Raw genomic sequence first — 5,683 nt, 5'->3', positions numbered from 1 at the left:
TTCGAAGTAATACATATATACGTATGTGCGTGTTTGTGTGCATGTGTGTATGATATAGAAGATGCAAAAAAACATGCGTGTGTATTTGTATGTGTATGGATAGGCATTCTCTCTGAAACACATGTACATACACACAAACCGCATACTGAATACATTTATTCTTGGAAATACAATGACTTTATTTTATTTTATTTTATTTTATTATGTTTCATTGCAATCGAACAGTTTGTTAAATCTTCTCAAAGATTGCATTGATTTTTAAACAGTGCAAATTTCTTAAATTAGCGCTTACAATAATTTTGACGAGGTCACAGTCATTAGTAAAGTCTTTCTTTATTAAAGGATTTCATGTTATATGATTGTACAATGATACAAAATGTAATAATAGACTCTTTAATTAACGAAGAAACATTACAGAATGCTAGAACTATGGAATCATTCATTCGACAACCAGTTATTATTTTCAAAAATGTATAAATAAACACACAATGAAATCTTAATTATAACTCATTATAAAAATAAGAGAAGAAATAAATAAAAATGTATGTAAATTTATTATGAGATAATATATTTACTGCTGCAGATTCTGTTTATAATGTAGATGGTTAAACATTGTTAAAATCTCACCTTAACGACCTTGAAGATTATAGATGATAATATAAATAATTATTTTCTAATTAAGTAACATATTTGGTTTTAGTTATATTTTTTAGATGAAGGTCAATCATGATCAAGCATACGTATAATCAAAGGTGTTTTATCTTTGACCAGCCTGCCTTAATATTTTTTTAACCTGACTCGTAGTTTATCTTTCGCGACATCTTTCAATGCATTGTTTTCCTTTTAAAAATGGATCTTAATATATGCTTTACAAAAACAATTCTTATAAATATTTCAATGAATACATATTAACATCTCTAAAAATATATCCAGCGATGATAAATTTTCGAATGCTTGTGAATGTGATGCTTATAACAATATTTGCATGTATGGATATACATGTATATTTGCATGGAGTACCAAAAGGCGCACTCCGTCGGTTACGACGACGAGGTTCCCAGCTGATACGATCAACGGAACAGCTTGCTCGCGAAATTAACGTGCAAGTGGCTGAGCACTCCACAGACACGTGCACCCTAAAAGTAGTTCTCAGGGGGATTCAGCGTGACACCGTGTGTGACAGGGCTGGCCCTTTGAAATACAGCTACTACTGATTTTTGCCAGCTGAGTGGACTGAAGCAACATTAAATAATGTGTCTTGCTCAAGGATACAACGCGTCACCGGGAATTGAACTCACGAACTTACCATCGTGAGCCGAATGCCCTAACCACTAAGCCACACGCCTTCACATATTTACATGCATGTTGAACTGAAAGAAATGCAAAAATGAGCGTAACTTTTTTAACAACTGACAAAAGTCGTTAAAACAGCACTTATTAGTAGAGTGACTCTTTCTCTACAGTAAATCTTCTTACGGTTCTTCGTTGTTGGCTAATGACTGGTTCCAAGCAGAAACAACACGTGGTCACTGAGTTCACGGTGGAGGAACGTTGCAGGCTGCCCGACACCTTCAGGAAGCTACACTTTTTCTACGGAGATGACACCGTTGAGAGTAATGTGTATGGATGGAGGTAGAAGTTTAAAGGATAGAAAACCAGTATTAAACACAAGCCATGCAGCAAGAGAACGTAAATAACAATGACTGATGCGAATCGCCAGTGAGTGAACAAAGGGATTCGTGTAGACAAACTAAATCCACTTCGTGTGTCTACATGAATCACTTTATTGTACAACTGGACTGAGGTCAATATGCATTACCAAAAACAGTGGCAGACTATGGTTATTGGACAGCGTGTAAAGAGTTGCTACCTTAGTTGTTGACACCTGATTTGAACTAGAGAAACGATATACGTCTGCTCAGATATGTTGTATGCCTTTGAAACCAATGAAGACATATTTTTTTCCGCTCGTGTGAGAAGAGATGAAATGTAGGTGTTTATTTATGATCTGGAAAAGAAGGTCCAGTCTATGGAATGGTGTGACACCTTTTTCTCCAAGGCCTGAGAAGCTCAAGTGCAAGCAACTAGCACAGAAAGTGATGGAGACTATTTGGCGGCATTACAAGAGGTCTACTCGTTTTGATTATCTGGAATGCGGATGTACTTTGAACAGCGGGTAGTGTACTGAGAAATTCAGAAAGCTTAGACAAACCATTAGGAAGAAGAGAACGGGCCATATTTAGCAAGATAATCAGCGACCACACTTATCTTTCGCAAGTAATCAAGTAAATTGGGCTGATCAGGGCCCCCATGCTATGTATGTATGTATGTATGTATGTATGTATGTATGTATGTATGTATGTGTATGCGTGTGTATGTGTGTGTATATGTATGTATGTCCGGGTCATTTTTCTATCGAGAATGAAGTCTTTTCATGGTGCGATGGAGGCATGGTTCAATAACTGTAGTGGTAATTTAAACGACCAGTTTAAATTGCCCGCCTAAAACTCCTGTGTGTGTGTGCATACAACGCATGCATTACTATTTAGAATAAAATATTGGAGAATTTGCCGATAACTCCAACAAAACGTCAGGAATAGTATAACGTTACTAATAATTCTGCCTTGGAAGGAGGCAAACTGGCAGAAACGTTAGCACGGCGGGCGAAATGCTTCGCGGTATTTCGTGTCTTTACGTTCTGAGTTCAAATTCCGCCGGGGTCGACTTTGACATCATCCTTTAGGAGTCGATAAAATAAGTACCAGTTGAACACTGGGGTCGATCTAATCGACTGGCCCCCCTCCACAAACATTCCGCGCCTTGAGCCTAGAGTGGAAAAGAATAATTTTAGTTTGGAATTGCTGCAGATTGCATCCAGAATTCGAACCTAAAAACGTCAGTACATTTGTTTCATTTTTATCTTAAAGCCATGCTAACCATTTATAAACACCTAAACTCTTTTATATTCACTTACGAATGCGTATATAAATATATATATTTTATTTTAAATGATCACATTGATATATAGATATATTCCTATGAGCTCTATCCGTATGATTAAAGACAGATGATATATTGTTGATGTTGGTTAATGATTAATTGTATCGTGTACGAATTATTCTCTCTTGTATAAAATCAAAAACTTCTAACCAAGTTTGTCACACGTGCAGAATTATATAAAAAAAATATTGTGATAAAAAATAAAATAAAAATAAAATAAACAGAAGACATGATTTATGTTTTTCAATGCAGTGAACTAATTAAGTGTTGCATCTGCAGTGTTTAATGGCCAAAAGGTTTAATGAAGTTATCTTGCTTTGGTTTGTTTCATTACAGACGAAGAATTAATTATTTTGCTATTATTGTCCTGAATGAACAAGTCACATGATGAACAATTTCTACGTGTTAACTTTTGACGTTAGAACAAAACCTTAATTATGCATCTTCTACATCTTCAATCTCAGTTGTTTTTATTCGCTTTATATGAAACCGATGTTATTCTTTCATAGCTGTTGGCATGTTTTCCCCATTATTACAGTTTTGAGGCGACCAGAGTCTTTGGTATACCCTGCTCTTCTAAAGCTATTATTCAATGGCAGCCATTGTTGCATTTACGTTATTCCTTTTATTCATTTCTCAGCAAATAATCACGCATATATTCAATGCAATCACTTAATTGGAATAAGTGGAACAACTGAATTTAGAAGGTAAAACGTTTTTTAATATAATACTACAGAAATATTTATGAATAGTAGCAGAGGTTAGGATATTATATAAGGAATTTTACAGAAGAATCACAGATGAGAAAACTGCTGTCATCCTCCGGTGAAATTATAACACGTAAAAGAAAAGATTATATTACAATTACACCTGAGGCTGGAAATCAGAATCATTTACATAATTATGCAATAGTGTATGTGCAGTGTGGAAATTAGGCATAAAATTCAAATAACAAATTAGAATGCATTTACCTCAAGATATTTGGCGTAGTATTATTGAAATTCGCTTGAAGGTGGCGAGCTGGCAGAATCGTTAACATGCCGGGCAAAATATAGCGACATTTCATGCGTTCTGAGTTCAAATTCTACCGGGATCGACTTTGCCTTTTATCCTTTCAGGGTCGATAAAATAAGTACCGGTTGAGCACTGAGGTGAATGTAATCGACTTAATTCCTCCCCTAAAATTGGTGGTCGTATACCAAAATTTGAAGCCATCATTAAAATTGACTTCACAATAACGAGGTCCAAGGTTCGATTCGACTGGCTGGCGTCTTGGGCAAATGTAATTTTTTCCAGCTTCATGTCATTCATATTTAGAGATAAGGGTATTATTTTATGAAAAATTTGGCCTGGTCGATTTGATGTTTTAAGTAAACAACGCAGTAGGTGAAGTCTTGTTTCCAACCGGCAGGTCAAATCATGTTTCAGCTGTGGCGTAGAAACAATTCAATTTGGAATTCATGCTCTTCTTCAAAGCATTTAAAGCTGCAGCTACCAAAGGTTTAAATAAAGCTATATCCAATAAGATCTGATCAAATCCATCAGACTTTGATTGAGAATGAATATAAGATTCAAATGAAATATGTAGACTCCATTTAGAGGGACAAAATGATATTGGGTAGGCGGAAACTTTATAGAAGACCATCAGGTTAAATTTGCAGTTATGTCATAAGCTACAGCCTTGTTATATATTGTGTCATGCTGACTTGGCATGAATTACTCGAAACATCTGATCCTGAATTAACGCACAAATGGCTGAGCTTTCTACAGACATGACTATAAGCTTCTCAACCATTACCATGTTAATTCAGGTGCAGGTAATTCTGCTGATTACTCTACTGCATGTACATGTTTGAGCGACGGAGATCCACCGCCATACAACATAATAATTTATGAATTGAATAATATTTATGAATTGAATTCCTTCACTTAAAATGTTTGAGTTTCTTTCATTCTTTCACCCCACCTCTGTTTCGCTCCATACACATACACTGCATAAAAACACGACCGAGTAGTTAAGAGGTCTGGAGTTTGATGTCACTGCGTTGTATCTGGGTAAATATCTTCATCATAGACTCAGGTCGACGGGTAGACGGATAATGTGTAAGAGCCCATCAGGTGGATTGCATCAGTAATTCAAATTCCAACCAACTGCACGCTCACACATCCACAATACATGCAAGTATGCATACATACGTGCATACATGCATACATACATACACACACACATACATGAATACATACTTACATACAGACACACATACATACATACATACATACATACATACAGATAGACAGACAGACAGACAGACAGACAGACAAAGATTACCTACTCAGAACTATTGAGAAATCTGCAGTTACTCTATCCAGATTACAAGTTCAGGGTTATACCTGTAATTATGTGGGCACTCGGATATGTAACACACTGCCTAAATATCAATCTTGAGAAATTAGGCTTTTCAAAGCCAGAAATGAGAAAGCTGATTCGAAGACTACAGATCCGATCCATCACTGGAACTGTAAAAATCTGTAATATTTTCCTGAAGTTTATCATTTAAGTATATATGAGCATGTCTAGTATATATGAGCATAAAACAAAACATACAAATCTGCACATATACGTACATATATGCATACATACACGCGTGTACACACACACACACACACACACACACACACACAC

General features: G+C 35.8%; 1 long non-coding RNA gene across 3 annotated transcripts in view; it reads right to left on the bottom strand.

Moving 5' to 3' along the window:
• Window positions 1-5,683, bottom strand: part of LOC128249321 (uncharacterized) — a 24,935-nt gene that overhangs the window by 6,280 nt on the left and 12,972 nt on the right. The window contains exon 1 of one of the 3 annotated variants that reach the window (XR_008265423.1): window positions 3,972-4,654. The exons of the other annotated variants lie outside the window; for them this stretch is intronic. This is a non-coding gene — a long non-coding RNA (uncharacterized LOC128249321). Of the gene's footprint in view, window positions 1-3,971; window positions 4,655-5,683 lie in introns of those variants that run through there. 3 annotated transcript variants of the gene reach the window in all.

Source organism: Octopus bimaculoides, chromosome 13, assembly GCF_001194135.2.
Source record: "Octopus bimaculoides isolate UCB-OBI-ISO-001 chromosome 13, ASM119413v2, whole genome shotgun sequence".
Classification (NCBI taxonomy): Eukaryota; Metazoa; Mollusca; class Cephalopoda; order Octopoda; family Octopodidae; genus Octopus; species Octopus bimaculoides.
Note: the sequence above shows the minus strand (reverse complement) of the source record. Positions and strands in the feature narration are given on the sequence as shown.